We start from the raw sequence: 21,875 nt of genomic DNA on the forward strand, positions 1-21,875 counted from the left end.
AAGGAAACTCTTTTAATGGCTCTTGGCCCTTGCATCTGTGATTCTCTTGTCATTGAGATCTGTAAAAAATTGATATTAACTCTGAAATTTTATACTTTTAAACATTATTGACTTCCTGGGAAGAAGTCATATGTTAGAACCTTACAGCATACACTTCAGCTATAGAAAAACTATTAAGTGCTGTTTATTTAATTTAATAACACAGATCTAGGCCATTGAATTTTTTAGCCAGACTTATTAAGATATAATTCACATATGATTATAACTCATCCATTTAGAGTGTAAAATTCAGTCGTTTTTAGTATATTCACAGATATGTGCAATGATCACGACGGTTAATTTTAAAACATTTTTGTCACCTCAAGAAGAAATCCCATACCTATCACCCTACTGTCCCCACAAGCCTCCTAGCCCTAAGCAATCACTTACTGCATTTTTCTTAAATCTCTAAAGCCTTCATGAATCAGCACTTTGCTACAAATCTACAGCTCTCTCTGCCACTATTTCTTTAATTAGAAACTTTTTTTGGAGCAGTGTTAGGTTTACAGAAATATTAAGCAGATATAGAGATTCCATTTATTCTATTCTCCTGCCAACGCCCCATTCCCTTTTCCCCAATTATTAACATCTTGCATTAGTGGTACATTTTTACAATTGATGAACCAATACTGATATATTGTTGTTAATTAAGTTTTACATTAGAGTTCACTATTTGTGTTGTACGTTCTATAGGTTTGGATAAATGTATGATGACATGTATTGACCATTACAATCTCATACATAATAGTTTCACTGCCCTAAAAATTCTTGTAATCTACCTGTTCATCATTCCTCTCTTGTCCCTAATTCCTGGCAACCCCTAATCTTTTTAGTGTCTCCATAGTTTTGCCTTTTCCAGAGTGTTGTAGAGTTGGAAGATCTTCTTCCATGTTATCTTCCAGAAGTTTTATAGCTTTGTGTTTTATATTTAGGTCTGTGCTCTATTTTCACTTAATGTTCGTGAAAGGTGTAAGGTTTGTTTCTAAATTCACTTGTTTTTTTTTTTTTTTTTTGCATGTGGATGTCTAGTTATTCCAACATTGTTTGTTGAAAAGACTATCTTTGTTCATCATATTGCCTCTGTTCCTTTATCAAAATCAGTTGACTGTATTGGTCTTGGTCTGTTTCTGGGCTTTCTATTCAGTTCCATTGATCTATTTGTCTATTCTTTTGCCCATACCACACTGTCTTGATTACTGTTAACTTTATAGTAAGTCTTGATTTTGGGTAATGTTAATCCTCCAACTTTGTTCTCTCCCTTCAACACTGTGTCAGCCATTCTGGGTTTTGACAAACCTTAGAATCCGTTTGTCAATATCCACAAGATCACTTGGGATTGTGATTGGGATTAATTAAATCTGTAGATCAAGTTGGGAAGAACTGACATCTTAACAATTTTGATCATCCTATACATGACCATGTAGTATCTCTCCATTTATTTAAATTATTTGATTTCTTTCCTCACAGGTTTGTAGTTTTTCCTCATATAGATATTACACATATTTTCTTCGACTTATACCTAAGTATTTCATTTTTGGGTGTTAATGTAAATGATATTGTGTTTTTAATTTCAAAACCCAGTTGTACATTGCTGGTGTACAGGGAAGCAATTAATTTGTATATGTGAAAAATGTATCCTGCAACCTTGCTATAATTGCTTATTAGTTCTCAAAGTTTTTTGTTGATTCTGTGAGATTTCCTACATAGATGATCATGTCATCTACAAAAACAGTTTTATTTCTTCCTTTCCAATTTATATACTTTTAATTTCCTTTTTTTGTCTAATTATATTAGCTGTGAATTCTAGGACAATGTTGAAAAAATGTGTTAAGAGGCGATATCCTTGCCTTGTTCTTTTTTATTTATTTATTTATTTTTGGCTGTGTTGGGTCTTCGTTTCTGTGCGAGGGCTTTCTCCAGTTGCGGCCAGCGGGGGCCACTCTTCATCGCGGTGCGTGGGCCCCTCGCTATCGTTGCCTGTCTTGTTGCGGAGCACAGGCTCCAGGCGCGCAGGCTCAGTAGTTGTGGCTAACGGGCCTGGCTGCTCCGCGGCATGTGGGATCTTCCCAGACCAGGGCTCGAGCCCGTGTCCCCTGCATCGGCAGGCAGATTCTCAACCACTGCGCCACCAGGGAAGCCCCCTTGCCTTGTTTCTTTTTTTTTTTTTTTTTAATTTTATTTATTTATTTATTTATTTATTTATGGCTGCGCTGGGTCCTCGCTTCTGTGCGAGGGCCCCCCCCAGCCGCGGCAAGCGGGGGCCACCCTTCATGGCGGCGCGCGGGCCTCCCACCACCGCGGCCTCTCCCGCCGCGGAGCACAGGCTCCAGACGCGCAGGCCCAGCAATTGTGGCTCACGGGCCCAGCCGCTCCGCGGCACGCGGGATCCTCCCAGACCAGGGCTCGAACCCGTATCCCCTGCATTAGCAGGCAGATTCTCAACCACTGCGGCACCAGGTAAGCCCCCTTGCCTTGTTCTTAATCTTACTGAGAAAGCATCTAGTTTCTCACTAATAAATATTATATTAGCTGTAGGTGTTTTGTAAATTCTCATTATTAAGTTGCAATAGTTCCCTTCTATTTCTAGTTTACTGAACGTTTTTGTCATGAATGAATGCTGGATTTGTCAAATGCTTTTTCTGTATCTATTAATAGGACCATATAGTTTTTCTTCTTTAACCTGTTTATATGATGAATTACACTAGTTGGTTTTCTTATGTTGAACCAGCCTTGTATACCTGGAATAAATCCCACTTGGCCATGGTGTATAATTCTGTTCATACATAGTTGGCTTTGATTGACTAATATTTTGTTCAGGATTTTTGCAACTATATTCATTTGTCTGAATTTTTCCTTTTTTTGGTAATGCTTTGTATGCTTTTGGTGTTAGGATAATGCTGGTTTCATAGAATGAGTTAGAAAGTATTCATTCTAGTTCTATTTTTAGAGAATAAGCATACATTTTCCCTAAAATATTTGTTAAAATTCACCAGTGAACCAATCGGGCCCTAGTGCTTTCTTTTTGGCAGGTTATTAATTATAGTTTCAAATCCTTTAATAGATACAGGCCTATTGAGATTGTCTGTTTCTCCGTGTGTAATTTTGGTGCTGGAACAACTGGACAGCTACATGCAAAAAAAAAAAAAATGAATCTAGACAAAGACCTTAGACTTTTCATATACATTAAATGGATCATAGAACTCAATATAAAATGCAACAGGACTTCATTAAAATAAAATAATAATAAAGTAAAATGTAATGCCCCCGGTAAGCCTTTTGAGATTCTTAAATCATGTGTTTCTCCCTAATTATGCCTTAATTTCACCTGGTTTATACCTCTGCAATATTTATAAAAGAAATCTTGCATGTTATATGTACATGCCTATCAACTCCATTGGACTGTGACCTCGTTGAGGGCTGGTAGGATGTGTCATTCATCTTTGGTGCCAGTTCAACATTTGTTCTGGTACAAAATAGTAAGTAGAACATATCCTTTGAATTGAACAATGCAGAGTTTTTGTTAATTGAAAATTCAGTTTCACAGGCCTACAATTACTAAATGGTATAGGGACACAAAACTCTTTATAACTAAAACATTCACGAGTCCATTTATGAAATCAGTGTCCTCTCAGCTCTCCTTTGCTCATCGTAGTGGAATTGATCCCCACCCACCAGGTCAGGTGTTTGATTAGTTCTTTTTGATAGGGGAATGGTGCCAATAACCACTAATCAAAACAATTGCAATGAAGTTGATTGCAAGGGAAATAGTCCCATCAAAGGAGTATGATTAGACTTGGTAAAAGAGGGGCAAAGGGAAGGGAGAAGGAAAAGCAGAAGTGTACAAGCAATCTCCCCAAGTAAGGGGGAAGACCAAAAAGAAGGAAGAGCGGGGCAGTGGTGGAGGTTCTCCCCAGGGTTCTCTGCAGGCAGACAGCGGGAACAAGCAGGGCAGGGAGGTGGTGGTGAGTAAGGACACCTCAGTGTTGTAGGTGTAAGGACACCTACAGTATGGAGCTGCAGGCTTAAACTTTCCAGAATAAATCTCAGCTTTGGATAGGAGCCTGTTATCAGACCCACCCTCAAATCACTAGGCACTAACTATCCTGTGGAAAAGGGCAGAGTCCAAACTTTTGATTAAAAATAATATATGAGCTTAAAAGAAATATAAGCCTATATATTTTTAACAGAGAAACTTAACATATCTACTAGATATTGGGAAATCTGAGCTCTTATGAACCCAAATAAAAGCAGGGAAAAGATAGCAGAGATACTGTTTGAAAGTGACCGGCTTTTTGGTGTGTATGTCCATGCAGGTAGCCCTTACTTTGTGTGCCCATGGTTTGTTGACTGGTGCACATTGTGCTACTCACAATTGCTCCTTGTCAAAGTATCATTTTCATAAATTAAACTCATGACTCTCATGCAAATGTAAAATCAGTATATGGCACAGATTTAATGAACCCATTAATAAGAGAACTGGCATGATGGTAGTGCTGATTCAAAAGAACTAAATGGGGTAGAAGCTTTTCTAGTAGCTGGAAGAATTCTTAAATAGGATTACTGATTTTAGAGAAAAAATAGCTAATGTTCTGTAGGGAAAATCAGCTAACATTCTGAATTTTGGAAATTGTATTTTCCATCAGAAAGGAATCATTTGCATCCCTACTGAACAGACATTATTTGTATTGCTATCTGACAGAAATCAAGGTACAAATTAACATCAACCCCTTCAGAATTACAGCATACCTTTATCAATAGTAAATAACAAGTTACACAAAGATGCAAAGGTACATGCCTAGAGATTCAGATAATCCGCAGGCAGGCCTGATAATCCAACCCTAGCATAACTAAGAAAGAACAGGCAAAAGTCCCTTTAGTTTTTTTCAGGCTTTTGGATAATTTTCCTTAACACCATTTTACAAAGGTTTTTCTCTTCCGTATCTTACTGATGTCAAGGAGACTAGAATTACTGGGAAGGGTATTCTCAGATATAGTATCAAGTTATCCCATTGTAAAAAATACCAAAAACCAAAAAACTAATCTTGAAGCTATCCACATGATTAAAGAAAAACTATACGATTTTGAGCGAGAGCAGAAACTGCTCTTAGAAAGCATAGTCTTAGTGAGTTCTTACAGGCTCCCAGGTAGCTACATCATCAGAGAGAAGGAAGCGCCAGAAGAGGTATTTTACCCATGTTTGGTCCATACGAGGGAGTGCAGAATTGCTTTTGACACAGTCTAGAGGCTGACATTGATACCATGCCAGAGACCCGTAAGCATGTTGTGCTTTCTCAAAGGTCTTCTCTGTGAGCTGAGCTGCCTTCGAACTTAGAACATGAATTGTATGGTTTTACCTTGAACAAGATTCTGGAAATAGTTTCTAAAATAATATCTGCATATAGGCCTCACCTTGGAGAGAGCTCATGACATTCCTGGGCACTGCAGTGCTACCAGATACCATGAGAAATAGAGGCAGGACAAGAATACCAAGGGAGGGTTGCTCAGCATAGATGACTGATGTGACCATTGTGATGATCTGACCAACTCCAGAGTTCATTCCCATGTCACCACGAAAACATTTTTTCCCCTTCATTGCTGATGTCTGAGAGGAAATTTCTTTCCTCTACCCTCTTAGGTTTATTCGTAGGGGCCTGCAAAGTAAACTGACAAACGACAGAATAATGGAAGAAAAAACATAAATTACTTTAATTAATATTTTCTGTGTGAAAGAGTCCAACAGGAAGGAAGTGAAACTCAAAGAAGTAGTTAGACTTGGGGGCTTAGATTCCATTTTTAAGAAAGGAAAGGGGGTTTGGAGGAAAGTGAGTAGGAAATATATGGGGAACCTGATGGGAGATAAGCGCTATTTTCATAAGGTTTGTTTCTGTAGACTCACCTCAGTGCCCATTCTCCACCTTTGGGGACAAGAGTCACTCTCTTCTTCCTGGTTCGTGAGAGGGGGCCCCGGTCTCAGGGAAAATTCATGCCCTGCTTTTAGGGAGAAAAGGGGAGGGAAGATTTCTTCCTGCATCTGCTGATTTTCAATTGCTTTCAGCTCAAAACCATATTTATGCCAAAGTGGCATATTTTGAGGTGGCATTTTTTTTTTAAATTTATTGATTTGTGGCTGTGTTGGGTCTTCGTTTCTGTGCGAGGGCTTTCTCTAGCTGCGGTGAGCGGGGGCCACTCTTCATCGCGGTGCGCGGGCCTCTTATTATCGTGGCCTCTCTTGTTGCGGAGCACAGGCTCCAGACGCGCAGGCTCAGTAATTGTGGCTCACGGGCCTAGTTGCTCCGCGGCATGTGGGATCTTCCCAGACCAGGGCTCGAACCCGTGTCCCCTGCATTAGCAGGCAGAGTGTCAGCCACTGTGCCACCAGGGAAGCCCCCGAGTTCTTCAGCTTTTTTATAAGATAGCCTCAATTTAAAATAATTACACTCATTAGTTTCACTCAGTAAGAGAATGCAATTCTATGCAATCGGTTTGTCAGACATATATCACAAAATAAAACAACCGAATAAAAGAATTGAGCATCCCTTCTCCAAACCGTCTTCCTCTCTGTTGCTCTCATGTTCCCTCTTTCTAACACCTAATTTCTATCCGTGGCAAGCCCTCCACCTCGGGTGACGCTAACTGTGTGAGTCCCCATAAACCAGACGTCCATCTGTTCTTTCTTTCTTTCGATTACTTCCGATGATAAAGCCACTCCTGTGTTACTGAGGTGGCGGCAACAATGGATATTTGTAGTGCGCTCCATCTTTTGTATGCCCTTCATTGAAGGCTGCTGAGTTGGTAGCTTCACGAAGGAGGATGCACTCTTCGGCATTTGTACGTGTGTGTTTGGGGAAGAGGGTTTTGTCATTGTTTTCATTCAAAAAGAAATGCTGACAGCTTCACTCCAAATGAATAGTGTATACTTTTCCATGTCATCAATATTGACATTTGGAAATCTTATTCATTAGTCCGTGATCTGGAAGGAAACTCTTTTAATGGCTCTTGGCCCTTGCATCTGTGATTCTCTTGTCATTGAGATCTGTAAAAAATTGATATTAACTCTGAAATTTTATACTTTTAAACATTATTGACTTCCTGGGAAGAAGTCATATGTTAGAACCTTACAGCATACACTTCAGCTATAGAAAAACTATTAAGTGCTGTTTATTTAATTTAATAACACAGATCTAGGCCATTGAATTTTTTAGCCAGACTTATTAAGATATAATTCACATATGATTATAACTCATCCATTTAGAGTGTAAAATTCAGTCGTTTTTAGTATATTCACAGATATGTGCAATGATCACGACGGTTAATTTTAAAACATTTTTGTCACCTCAAGAAGAAATCCCATACCTATCACCCTACTGTCCCCACAAGCCTCCTAGCCCTAAGCAATCACTTACTGCATTTTTCTTAAATCTCTAAAGCCTTCATGAATCAGCACTTTGCTACAAATCTACAGCTCTCTCTGCCACTATTTCTTTAATTAGAAACTTTTTTTGGAGCAGTGTTAGGTTTACAGAAATATTAAGCAGATATAGAGATTCCATTTATTCTATTCTCCTGCCAACGCCCCATTCCCTTTTCCCCAATTATTAACATCTTGCATTAGTGGTACATTTTTACAATTGATGAACCAATACTGATATATTGTTGTTAATTAAGTTTTACATTAGAGTTCACTATTTGTGTTGTACGTTCTATAGGTTTGGATAAATGTATGATGACATGTATTGACCATTACAATCTCATACATAATAGTTTCACTGCCCTAAAAATTCTTGTAATCTACCTGTTCATCATTCCTCTCTTGTCCCTAATTCCTGGCAACCCCTAATCTTTTTAGTGTCTCCATAGTTTTGCCTTTTCCAGAGTGTTGTAGAGTTGGAAGATCTTCTTCCATGTTATCTTCCAGAAGTTTTATAGCTTGTGTTTTATATTTAGGTCTGTGCTCTATTTTCACTTAATGTTCGTGAAAGGTGTAAGGTTTGTTTCTAAATTCACTTGTTTTTTTTTTTTTTTTTTTGCATGTGGATGTCTAGTTATTCCAACATTGTTTGTTGAAAAGACTATCTTTGTTCATCATATTGCCTCTGTTCCTTTATCAAAATCAGTTGACTGTATTGGTCTTGGTCTGTTTCTGGGCTTTCTATTCAGTTCCATTGATCTATTTGTCTATTCTTTTGCCCATACCACACTGTCTTGATTACTGTTAACTTTATAGTAAGTCTTGATTTTGGGTAATGTTAATCCTCCAACTTTGTTCTCTCCCTTCAACACTGTGTCAGCCATTCTGGGTTTTGACAAACCTTAGAATCCGTTTGTCAATATCCACAAGATCACTTGGGATTGTGATTGGGATTAATTAAATCTGTAGATCAAGTTGGGAAGAACTGACATCTTAACAATTTTGATCATCCTATACATGACCATGTAGTATCTCTCCATTTATTTAAATTATTTGATTTCTTTCCTCACAGGTTTGTAGTTTTTCCTCATATAGATATTACACATATTTTCTTCGACTTATACCTAAGTATTTCATTTTTGGGTGTTAATGTAAATGATATTGTGTTTTTAATTTCAAAACCCAGTTGTACATTGCTGGTGTACAGGGAAGCAATTAATTTGTATATGTGAAAAATGTATCCTGCAACCTTGCTATAATTGCTTATTAGTTCTCAAAGTTTTTTGTTGATTCTGTGAGATTTCCTACATAGATGATCATGTCATCTACAAAAACAGTTTTATTTCTTCCTTTCCAATTTATATACTTTTAATTTCCTTTTTTTGTCTAATTATATTAGCTGTGAATTCTAGGACAATGTTGAAAAAATGTGTTAAGAGGCGATATCCTTGCCTTGTTCTTTTTTATTTATTTATTTATTTTTGGCTGTGTTGGGTCTTCGTTTCTGTGCGAGGGCTTTCTCCAGTTGCGGCCAGCAGGGGCCACTCTTCATCGCGGTGCGTGGGCCCCTCGCTATCGTTGCCTCTGTTGTTGCGGAGCACAGGCTCCAGGTGCGCAGGCTCAGTAGTTGTGGCTCACGGGCCTGGCTGCTCCGCGGCATGTGGGATCTTCCCAGACCAGGGCTCGAGCCCGTGTCCCCTGCATTGGCAGGCAGATTCTCAACCACTGCGCCACCAGGGAAGCCCCATTGCCTTGTTTTTGTTTTTTTTTTTTTTAATTTTATTTATTTATTTATTTATTTATTTATTTATTTATGGCTGCGCTGGGTCCTCGCTTCTGTGCGAGGGCCCCCCCCCAGCCGCGGCAAGCGGGGGCCACCCTTCATGGCGGCGCGCGGGCCTCCCACCACCGCGGCCTCTCCCGCCGCGGAGCACAGGCTCCAGACGCGCAGGCCCAGCAATTGTGGCTCACGGGCCCAGCCGCTCCGCGGCACGCGGGATCCTCCCAGACCAGGGCTCGAACCCGTATCCCCTGCATTAGCAGGCAGATTCTCAACCACTGCGGCACCAGGTAAGCCCCCTTGCCTTGTTCTTAATCTTACTGAGAAAGCATCTAGTTTCTCACTAATAAATATTATATTAGCTGTAGGTGTTTTGTAAATTCTCATTATTAAGTTGCAATAGTTCTCTTCTATTTCTAGTTTACTGAACGTTTTTGTCATGAATGAATGCTGGATTTGTCAAATGCTTTTTCTGTATCTATTAATAGGACCATATAGTTTTTCTTCTTTAACCTGTTTATATGATGAATTACACTAGTTGGTTTTCTTATGTTGAACCAGCCTTGTGTACCTGGAATAAATCCCACTTGCCCATGGTGTATAATTCTGTTCATACATAGTTGGATTTGATTGACTAATATTTTGTTCAGGATTTTTGCAACTATATTCATTTGTCTGAATTTTTCCTTTTTTTGGTAATGCTTTGTATGCTTTTGGTGTTAGGATAATGCTGGTTTCATAGAATGAGTTAGAAAGTATTCATTCTAGTTCTATTTTTAGAGAATAAGCATACATTTTCCCTAAAATATTTGTTAAAATTCACCAGTGAACCAATCGGGCCCTAGTGCTTTCTTTTTGGCAGGTTATTAATTATAGTTTCAAATCCTTTAATAGATACAGGCCTATTGAGATTGTCTGTTTCTCCGTGTGTAATTTTGGTGCTGGAACAACTGGACAGCTACATGCAAAAAAAAAAAAAATGAATCTAGACAAAGACCTTAGACTTTTCATATACATTAAATGGATCATAGAACTCAATATAAAATGCAACAGGACTTCATTAAAATAAAATAATAATAAAGTAAAATGTAATGCCCCCGGTAAGCCTTTTGAGATTCTTAAATCATGTGTTTCTCCCTAATTATGCCTTAATTTCACCTGGTTTATACCTCTGCAATATTTATAAAAGAAATCTTGCATGTTATATGTACATGCCTATCAACTCCATTGGACTGTGACCTCGTTGAGGGCTGGTAGGATGTGTCATTCATCTTTGGTGCCAGTTCAACATTTGTTCTGGTACAAAATAGTAAGTAGAACATATCCTTTGAATTGAACAATGCAGAGTTTTTGTTAATTGAAAATTCAGTTTCACAGGCCTACAATTACTAAATGGTATAGGGACACAAAACTCTTTATAACTAAAACATTCACGAGTCCATTTATGAAATCAGTGTCCTCTCAGCTCTCCTTTGCTCATCGTAGTGGAATTGATCCCCACCCACCAGGTCAGGTGTTTGATTAGTTCTTTTTGATAGGGGAATGGTGCCAATAACCACTAATCAAAACAATTGCAATGAAGTTGATTGCAAGGGAAATAGTCCCATCAAAGGAGTATGATTAGACTTGGTAAAAGAGGGGCAAAGGGAAGGGAGAAGGAAAAGCAGAAGTGTACAAGCAATCTCCCCAAGTAAGGGGGAAGACCAAAAAGAAGGAAGAGCGGGGCAGTGGTGGAGGTTCTCCCCAGGGTTCTCTGCAGGCAGACAGCGGGAACAAGCAGGGCAGGGAGGTGGTGGTGAGTAAGGACACCTCAGTGTTGTAGGTGTAAGGACACCTACAGTATGGAGCTGCAGGCTTAAACTTTCCAGAATAAATCTCAGCTTTGGATAGGAGCCTGTTATCAGACCCACCCTCAAATCACTAGGCACTAACTATCCTATGGAAAAGGGCAGAGTCCAAAATTTTGATTAAAAATAATATATGAGCTTAAACCAAATATAAGCCTATATATTTTTAACAGAGAAACTTAACATATCTACTAGATATTGGGAAATCTGAGCTCTTATGAACCCAAATAAAAGCAGGGAAAAGACAGCAGAGATACTGTTTGAAAGTGACCGGTTTTTTGGTGTGTATGTCCATGCAGATAGCCCTTCTTACTTTGTGTGCCCATGGTTTGTTGACTGGTGCACATTGTGCTACTCACAGTTGCTCCTTGTCAAAGTATCATTTTCATAAATTAAACTCATGACTCTCATGCAAATGTAAAATCAGTATATGGCACAGATTTAATGAACCCATTAATAAGAGAACTGGCATGATGGTAGTGCTGATTCAAAAGAACTAAATGGGGTAGAAGCTTTTCGAGTAGCTGGAAGAATTCTTAAATAGGATTACTGATTTTAGAGAAAAAATAGCTAATGTTCTGTAGGGAAAATCAGCTAACATTCTGAAATTTGGAAATTGTATTTTCCATCAGAAAGGAATCATTTGCATCCCTACTGAACAGACATTATTTGTATTGCTATCTGACAGAAATCAAGGTACAAATTAACATCAACCCCTTCAGAATTACAGCATACCTTTATCAATAGTAAATAACAAGTTACACAAAGATGCAAAGGTACATGCCTAGAGATTCAGATAATCCGCAGGCAGGCCTGATAATCCAACCCTAGCATAACTAAGAAAGAACAGGCAAAAGTCCCTTTAGTTTTTTTCAGGCTTTTGGATAATTTTCCTTAACACCATTTTACAAAGGTTTTTCTCTTCCGTATCTTACTGATGTCAAGGAGACTAGAATTACTGGGAAGGGTATTCTCAGATATAGTATCAAGTTATCCCATTGTAAAAAATACCAAAAACCAAAAAACTAATCTTGAAGCTATCCACATGATTAAAGAAAAACTATACGATTTTGAGCGAGAGCAGAAACTGCTCTTAGAAAGCATAGTATTAGTGAGTTCTTACAGGCTCCCAGGTAGCTACATCATCAGAGAGAAGGAAGTGCCAGAAGAGGTATTTTACCCATGTTTGGTCCATACGAGGGAGTGCAGAATTGCTTTTGACACAGTCTAGAGGCTGACATTGATACCATGCCAGAGACCCGTAAGCATGTTGTGCTTTCTCAAAGGTCTTCTCTGTGAGCTGAGCTGCCTTCGAACTTAGAACATGAATTGTATGGTTTTACCTTGAACAAGATTCTGGAAATAGTTTATAAAATAATATCTGCATATAGGCCTCACCTTGGAGAGAGCTCATGACATTCCTGGGCACTGCAGTGCTACCAGATACCATGAGAAATAGAGGCAGGACAAGAATACCAAGGGAGGGTTGCTCAGCATAGATGACTGATGTGACCATTGTGATGATCTGACCAACTCCAGAGTTCATTCCCATGTCACCACGAAAACATTTTTTCCCCTTCATTGCTGATGTCTGAGAGGAAATTTCTTTCCTCTACCCTCTTAGGTTTATTCGTAGGGGCCTGCAAAGTAAACTGACAAACGACAGAATAATGGAAGAAAAAACATAAATTACTTTAATTAATATTTTCTGTGTGAAAGAGTCCAACAGGAAGGAAGTGAAACTCAAAGAAGTAGTTAGACTTGGGGGCTTATATTCCATTTTTAAGAAAGGAAAGGGGGTTTGGAGGAAAGTGAGTAGGAAATATATGGGGAACCTGATGGGAGATAAGCGCTATTTTCATAAGGTTTGTTTCTGTAGACTCACCTCAGTGCCCATTCTCCACCTTTGGGGACAAGAGTCACTCTCTTCTTCCTGGTTCGTGAGAGGGGGCCCCGGTCTCAGGGAAAATTCATGCCCTGCTTTTAGGGAGAAAAGGGGAGGGAAGATTTCTTCCTGCATCTGCTGATTTTCAGTTGCTTTCAGCTCAAAACCATATTTATGCCAAAGTGGCATTTTTTGAGGTGGCTTTTTTTTTTTTAATTTATTTATTTTTCGCTGTGTTGGGTCTTCGTTTCTGTGCGAGGGCTTTCTCCAGTTGCGGCAAGTGGGGGCCACTCTTCATCGCGGTGCGCGGGCCTCTTATTATCGTGGCCTCTCTTGTTGCGGAGCACAGGCTCCAGACGCTCAGGCTCAGTAATTGTGGCTCACGGGCCCAGTTGCTCCACGGCATGTGGGCTCTTCCCAGACCAGGGCTCGAACCCATGTTCCCTGCATTGGCAGGCAGATTCTCAACCACTGCACCACCAGAGAAGCCCTCCCCAAAGATTTTTATTGTTCCTTTATAAACTTGCCCTCCCACCCCTCTTTGCTCTTCCCATCAACTGACCATTAGACATGATGCCATTAGACATCAGGTTAATTTGCATAGAGAATTTTATATAAATAGAGTGGTACAGTATATATTGTTTTTTGCCTGGTTTCTTCCACCGCATAATTATCATGTAATTAATCCACATTCTTGCACTTATCTATAATGTATTTATTTTTATTATCGACTATTCTACTATATGGATTTACCACAATTTGTTTATCCTTTCCCTTACTGATAAATATTTGTGTTGTTTCCAGGTTAGGCATTATAAATAAAACATTTGCTGTCATTAATCTTTTTAATTTTAGCCATCTAACAGGTGTGTAGAAGAATACCATTGTGACTTTTGTTTGCATTTCCCTAATGACTATCATATAGAATAGCTTTTTATGTGCTAAATTGTGTTACATATATCTTTGGTAAAGTGTCTATTCAAAATTTTTGGGCACTTTTTCAAAAGGTGGGTTTTTTAATTTGTATTATTATTTTAAAAAATTAAAGTATAATGACACACAACATTATATTAGTCTCAGGTATACACATAATGATTCAAAATTCGTATATATTGCAAAATGATCATTGCAATAATTCTAGTTAACATCCGTCACCATACATAGTTACAAAATTGTTTTTTCTTGTATTGACAACTTTTAAGATTTACACTCTTAGCAACTTTCAAATATGCTATACAGTATTATTAACTATAGTCTCAGTGCTGTAGTTGACATTCTAATGACTTATTTATTTTATAACTGCAAGTTTGTACCTTTTGATCCCCTTTACCTATTTCATGCATATCACCATCCCCCACCTCTGGCAACCACTAATTTGTTCTCTAAATCTATAACCTTGTTTTGTTTATTTGTTTGTTTCTGTTTTCCTTAGATTCCACATATAGGTAAGATCATATGGTATTTGTCTTTCTCTATCTGACATATTTTTCTTAACATAATGCCCTCAAGGTCCATCCATGTTATCTCAAATGTCAAGATTTCTTTCTTTTTTTATGACTGAATAATATTTCATTGTGTGTATATACTTTTTTTTTATACATTCATTCATCAGTGGACACTTTGTTTCCATATCTTGGCTATAGTAAATAATACTGCAATGAACATGGGGGTGCATATATCTTTTCGAGTTATTGTTTTTATTTTCTTTGTCTAAAAACCCAGAAGTGGAATTGCTGGATCCCATGGGAGTTCCAGTTTTAATTTTTTGAGTAACCTCATACTGCTTTTCACAATGGCTATACCAATTTACTTTCCCACCAAGAGTGCAGAGGGGTTCCCTTTATTCCACATTCTTGCCAATGCTTATCTCTTATGTTTTTGGTGATAGCCATACTAACAGGTGTAAAGTGATATCTCCTTGTGGTTTTGATTCCCATTTCCCAGTAATTAGTGATATTGAGCATCTTTTATGTGCTACCTGTTGGCCATTTGAATACCTTCTTTGGAAAAATGTCTTTTCAGATTCTTTGTTCATTTTGTAATTGGATTATTTGACTTTTCTGCTATTCAGTTGCATGAGTTCCTTACATATTTTGGATATTAACTCCTAATCAAATGTGTGGTTCGCAAATATTTTTTCCCATTCCATAGGTTGCCTTTTCATTTTGTTTATTATTTCCTTTGGTGCTCAGAAGCTTTTTAATTTGATATAGACTCACTTGTTTGTTTTTTATTTTGTTGCTTGTGCTTTAGGTGTCATATCCAAAAAAATCATTGCCAAGATCCTTGTGAAGAAGGATTTTTTTTATGTTTTCATCTGGGAGTTTTATGGAAGCCTGGTTTCAGGGCTTACATTCAAGTCTTTAATCTATTTTGTGTTAATTTCTGTGTATGGCGGAAGACACTGGTCTTGTTTTATTCTTTTCCGTGTGGTTGTCCAGTTTCCCCAGCACCATTTCTTAAAAAGACTGTCCTTTCCCCATTGTATATTCTTGGCTCCTTTGTTACAAATTAATTTACCATATACATGTGGGTTTATTCCTGGTCTCTCTATTTTGTTCCATTAATCAATGTATCTTTTTTTTATACCAATGTATATCATAGTTTTGATTACTATAGCTTTGTAATATAATTTGAAATCAGGGAGCATGATGCCTCCAGCTTTGTTCTTCTATCTCAAGACTGGTTTGGCTATCTGGGGTCTTTTGTGATTCCATACAAATTTTAGAATTTTTTGTTCTATGCATGTGAAAAATACCATTGAAATTTTGATGAGGATTGCACTGAACCTGTAGATTGCTTTGAGTAGTATGGACATTTTAACAATATTAATTTTCCCAACCCATGAGCACAAAATATCTTTTTCTTTGTTTCCTCTTCAACTTCTTTCATTAATGTCATAGTTTTCAGTGTACAGGTCTTTCACCTCCTTGGTTAATAAAAGTGTGGGCATCCTTGTCTTGATCCTGATCTCAAAGGAAAATCTTTCAGCTTTCCACCATGGTGTATGATGTTAGCTGTGGACTTGTTATATAAGCCCTTTATTATGTTGAGGTATGGTCCCTCTATGCCCCTTTTGTTGAGAGTTTTTCTTAAATGAATGTTGAATTGTGTCAAGTGCTTTTTTTCTGCGTCTATTGAGATGGTCATATGATTTTTATCCTTCAATTTGTTAATGCAGTGTGTCACATTGATTGATTTGTGGATATTGAACAATCCTTGCATCCCTAGAATAAATCCCAGTTGCTCAGGTATGTGATTCTATTCATTACTGTAGAATCTTGTTTGCTAATGTCTTGTTGAGGATTTTTGCATCTATGTTTACTGTTCATCAGGGATTAAATCTTTGGGAAAGAAATAGGTGATCCAAAATGATTAGGTTATAAAACATGTTCTTATTAGATTCTTGTATTTATTTTTATTAGTAATTATATGAGCCATTTATTGATTTTATTTTTTTGGCATCCTTTTCTGGTTTTGGTATCAGGGTAATGCTGGCCTCCTAAACTGAGTTTCAAAGTGTTTCCACTTCATTTTTTGGAAAATTTTGAAAAGGATTGGTATTAATTCTTCTTTGAATGTTTGGTAGAATTTACCAGTGAAGTCATCTGGTTCTGGACTTTTTTGTTGGGATATTTTTGATCACTAATTCAATCTCTTCTTGGTTTGTTCAAATCTTATTATTGGGTTTTAAGAGTTCTTTATTATGTTCTTTATAGATACAAGTTCTTTATCAAATATGTTACTTACAAGTATTTTCTCCAGTCCATGGCTCCTATTTCGATTTTCTTCACTGTGAATGCTTTTTTCAAAGAGCAGACATTTTTATCATGATGAAGTCCAGTTGATTGATTTTTTTCTTTTATGTATTGTGATTTTAGTGTCATATCAAAGAAATATTTGCCTAACCCAAGGTCACAAAGATTTTCTCCTATGTTTTCTTGTAAAAGTTGTATAATTTTAGGTTTTACAATTAGGTCTACAATCCATTTTGAGCTAACTTTGGTATAAAGTGTGAGATATGAATGAAAATATATTTTTTGTTTACACAAGGATCAAATTGCTCCAGGACTATTTGTTGAACAGACGATCTTTTCTCTACTGAGTTGCCTTTGTAGCACAAAATCAAAACTATTATGTCATGAGTTTTGCCCAAACCCAGTCAGATTCCCATCTTGAAAATCCACCTTAAACCATTGGAGTTCAGACCCCTAATCTTGTAAATATGTTCACACAACTCCTGCTTCTGATAACTGCTAAGATTCTGCCAAGGTGGTGTTCTCACTCGCTGATGGAGGTTTAAAAAACTTAGCGGTGCTTCATGGAGAGATAACCAACTGACAAATTCCGACCCAATCTGATAATTTCTTTATTTTAAATTGAAATAATTATTTAAGAATGTGTTTAGATAGGAGATATTATACCTAATTAGGGTTCATTTTGTCAGGTGTGATTTCACAAGGAATTTTTTTATCATAACTTAAGACTTACTGTTGTGAAAAATATTTGACAGTAGCTTTTGAAAAGCACAATTAGTCAAATTTGCACTTAAAATTATAATTCTTTTATTTTTAAATTAGAACTGTTTATCCTTTAATATTTAATAAGGACTTCATAGGAGTGCTTCTCACTTTTATTTGTTTATTCATACAAAAATTACTTTTGGGAAACATTAGTTTGTAACACTGCAACAAGAAACTACAGGAACTATAGGACTAAAAACAGTAACATTTGGTCACAGCAACTCGTGGCAAACATAATATAAACTACGGCTTAGAGACCACGATGGTACAGATTAAATCTTTGGGATAGAAATGAGTGATCCAAAATGCATTAGGTTATAAAACATATTCTTATTAGATTCTTGTATTTATTTCTGTTAGTAATTATAAATATAAGCCATTTATTGAAGTCTCATGATATTTCTAGCCGTGACCATTTTCCAGGAAGTGTTTTTATAAAATACACGTGATTTTATTCTCATATTAAAACTGTGGATACTGAGGGCTTCCCTGGTGGCACAGTGGTTAAGAATCCGCTTGCCAATGCAGGGGACACGGGTTCGAGCCCTGGTCTGGGAAGATCTCACATGCTGCGGAGCAGCTAAGCCTGCAAGCTACAACTACTGAAGCCCGCGCCTAGATCCCGTGCTCTGCAACAAGAGAAGCCACCGCAATGAGAAGCCTGCGCACCGCAAGAAAGAGTAGCTCCCGCTTGCCGCAGCTAGAGAAAGCCCACGAGCCCAAGGCAACCAAAAATAAAATAAATAAACATAAATAAATTTTTTTTAAAATGTGGATACTGAGATTTAGAGAGCTCTGGTGAGGAGCAGAGCTCCAACGCCTTCCTTGTCTCCTATCCTGTTGGGCTCTGTACCCTCTCCTTCCCTAGGTCCACAGAGCCTCAAGTCTATTGAAACTGATTTGGTCCTCTCTGCTCAATGTCAACCTGCCTGTTTTCTTTGTTGCTTCTTTGCTCTAATACACTACCCAGATCGTGGCTTGGAGGATTTGTATGCAGGGTTATTTACCATCCACAATTAGGAAACCCCTCCCCGTGTGTTCTTCGGTCTCTGGCCATGGCGTTGGCAGTAGTCTGGGCTCACTCTCACTTATCACTGAGCCTCTGATTGGAGTCCTGGCGGCCGAGGCACCGTCACTCATGACAGCACAGCCTTTCTCCTTCGATACTTTCATAATCTGAAAATGAAATGCACATCTTTCACTGGTAGATTAGAAATAGAATTTTCTTCTCTACTTTTCGTTTGCAGACTAGGTTTTAAAGCCTCAAGTGACTGTGTGAACTTTATCTTGTCTCTGCCAGCTGTCTGCATCAGCAGCATGGGGTGACTTTGGTTGCCAGACCTTTCTCATGCTATCCACCCATCAAATGGCTTCAACCCAGGGTCCCAGGAGTGTGCTGGTTTCCTGAGGAACAAAATCCTATCTTCCAATAGAACGCTTACTTCCAGCTACTCACTGGCACATACAGAGTCATACAGAGTTTGTAAACCTAGCTTTTCTTCTTACTACTTGGAGATTAATCCTATAATGCCCTCATTCTTCCAGAACAATAGTTCTCCACATGAGAATTAAACAATTGCTTCTTTAAGCCACATTGAGCCACATCTGGCAGGAAATGTTGTACTGAAAATTGGAAGATCTAACTGGTGGCTGGATTTGACATCGCTGAGTCTTTTGTAATATTCTCTGCTTCATTTTGCTGAGAAATGAAAGTTTGCATTAGGTGGTCTGGAGTTGTGAAACACAAATGTGGACATATGGAAAAAATTCTCAAAGCTCTTTTTATTTTTCTTGAAGTGACAATATTGCCTTATGTTTAAATCCATTGAGTAGAATAATATTATTTATTTAAAAGCCTACATATTTTCAGCTTTATCATATCAGGCATGCCTATGGAAAGAAGCCTTTCATCAGAGAGGGGAAATAGTGAGTATTTAGAATGACAATTGTAATTTTAGCAGTTTAACTGGGATTTTTTATTTTTTATTATTTGGTTAAAGGGCCAGATAGTAAATATTTAGGCTCTGTGGGCCTGCAACTACTGAACGCTGCCACTGCAGAGTGAAAGCAGCCTTGGACTGTACTTAATGAATGGGTGTGGCAGTGTTTCAATGAAACATTGTTTAGACAGGAACAAAGCAGATTTGGAACTCATGCCAGTTTGTTGACCCTTACCCTAGAAAAAACTCTGAGTTTCACATTCTTTTTTTATATCCCCATGACCCTCCTTTCTAAAATCATCTGCCATCTGTATGGTGCAGTGCAATGTTAAGTTGCCAGATTTATGTTTGTTGATTGTAAGTATGTCTCCCAAACTATATATTTATATGAAATTCAAATTTATCTGGGCATGGTGTATTTTACCTGGCAACCCTATCCCAGTGACCCTTTTCCCACATATTCCACCTTAATTTGGAGCTTGATGTCCTTCCCTAGATCAAAATCTTCTTTGGAAAATGTCTGAAGTTCTTAAAGATCAGCTGAGGGGGAATTTAGGGCCACACTGCCTTTCCTACAATTGCCTTTGTTGCATGTTAGGAACAATAATGAAGGAAAAGGAACAAAGTTTTTGTCTCAGGCTAAATACAAACACATCTGTACTTGTGCAAGAGAGGTTTGGTGGAGCCGTAATTTCCTTTCCATTCCCTGAACATCTGCCCTGGTCACAGGTTACCTATTGTTTCTAGATAAGTGAATCCTGATGGAGTCAACATGGAGGACAATATTCAGAGAAGAGGGGTCTTAAAGGGACACCTATAAATTGTTTTAAATTTTAATGTTTGGTGGCATTATGATATGATACAGAAGAGAACCTACCTAGTACAGAGCAAATGCTTCAGTGCATACATGTTCATTATCATTCCCTAGTCCTTTAACATCCCAATTATTTCAATTCATTCAATATAAAATATTCAAAGAAAAATTCTGCCCATATACTCTGTACTTGCTTAATAAATAAGCATCACTAAAGTTAAAATTTAGAAGAATGAGACTATACAAGTCACAAGATCAAGGTATTATTTCAGTCATTCTAAATGATGTTGGTATTTGAGTTCAAGTTACATTGCACGCTGGCTCTGAAAGGGGCAGAATTATTTTCCAGAAAATGTTGGCAAAGATCTGCCAGGCTGTGAGAACTTGGTTCTCATGTACTGTGGGCTGTGAGAGAACACTGTGTCTTTTCCCATAAACACGAGGGAAGGTGAACGGGCTCTGGGGACTTCTGATGGGGAAGATAATGAAAGGTGCCTTCATACCTCAGCTGTTCAGCACCATTAACCTTCCCAGTAATTGAAACACACAAAAGGGGGTGGTAAGTGAGAGGCGTCCCTCTCGTCTATTACCTGGCAGGTACAATTACTTAAGCCTTCAAATAAAGGAACGACTTTAGGTTCCTTTTCAACCATTCTTTACAAAAAAATCAACCAAAGCTTTTTGTTTTTTAACTCTAATGTTATAATCATTTCTTTCTTTTGATTTGTGCCTGTGGATTAAAGCATACCCAGCTCAATAAGGTGGGCATTTGTTATTTAATTAATGTAATTAATAAAGTCCACCATGTAGAAAAGGTTACAGCAACAAAAAAAAGAGGTCTTAAAGGTTTACCATAGGAGACCAATTTACGATTCAAAGTGGTTTTAGACTGACAGGCAAAAATAAGATTTCATTTTCCACATGGAAATGAAAAATACAAATGCAAAATTTTAATCTAGTTCAAGCTGAGAAATAACATCATATTGTAATTACAATACAAGGAAAATGAACCTAATCCTATAAACGTGTGTATGGACATGAAGGAAACTAGTTTTCATCAGTTATGTCAATGACATAACAATAGAGCAATGGAAATGTGTGTGTGTGTGTGTGTGTGTGTGTGTGTAGGGAGTTGTTATTAACACTTCTCTATGCGAATTATACATGTACATATAAGAATGTATTTCTGTGATAAGACAAGAACATCTAGAAAAGCATTTTAAAAAGTAGTTATCTTTGCAAAAGCTAAAAGTTCCTATAATTAAAAAGCAAGTCAGCCAGCTCATGTCACATACTCACAGTATCATCCAGTGGCATTTATATCAAAACTTGCTATTATAAGTTAGATTCTATTTGCTTTTGAATCTACTTGAATTATGCAGCCATTATTTGAGCTAAATTACAAAAATGTTAAATGTTTCTATTATCTAAATCAAGATGAAACAGAAAGATATTTCAAAGTTTCTGATACAATTTTTTTTCTTTTTTAAAGGGGAAGAGGAGGAAATGAGTCTTTTTTTTTTTAATTGATTGATTGATTGATTGCTATGTTGGGTCTTCGTTTCTGTGCACGGGCTTTCTCTAGTTGCAGCAAGCGGGGGCCACTCTTCATCGCGGTGCGCAGGCCTCTCACTATCGT

At 37.7% G+C, this 21,875-nt stretch overlaps 1 long non-coding RNA gene across 4 annotated transcripts in view; it reads left to right on the forward strand.

Moving 5' to 3' along the window:
- Nucleotides 1-21,875, forward strand: part of LOC309622179 — a 66,286-nt gene that overhangs the window by 35,915 nt on the left and 8,496 nt on the right. The window contains exons 1-2 of one of the 4 annotated variants that reach the window (XR_014240574.1): nt 13,631-16,013; nt 16,141-16,210. The exons of 1 other annotated variant lie outside the window; for it this stretch is intronic. This is a non-coding gene — a long non-coding RNA (uncharacterized lncRNA). Of the gene's footprint in view, nt 1-13,630; nt 16,014-16,043; nt 16,211-21,875 lie in introns of those variants that run through there. 2 more of the 4 variants (XR_014240572.1, XR_014240575.1) reach the window with 2 other exon arrangements.

This window comes from Balaenoptera borealis, assembly GCF_965194805.1.
Source record: "Balaenoptera borealis genome assembly, contig: HAP1_SCAFFOLD_1736, whole genome shotgun sequence".
Taxonomy (NCBI): domain Eukaryota; kingdom Metazoa; phylum Chordata; class Mammalia; order Artiodactyla; family Balaenopteridae; genus Balaenoptera; species Balaenoptera borealis.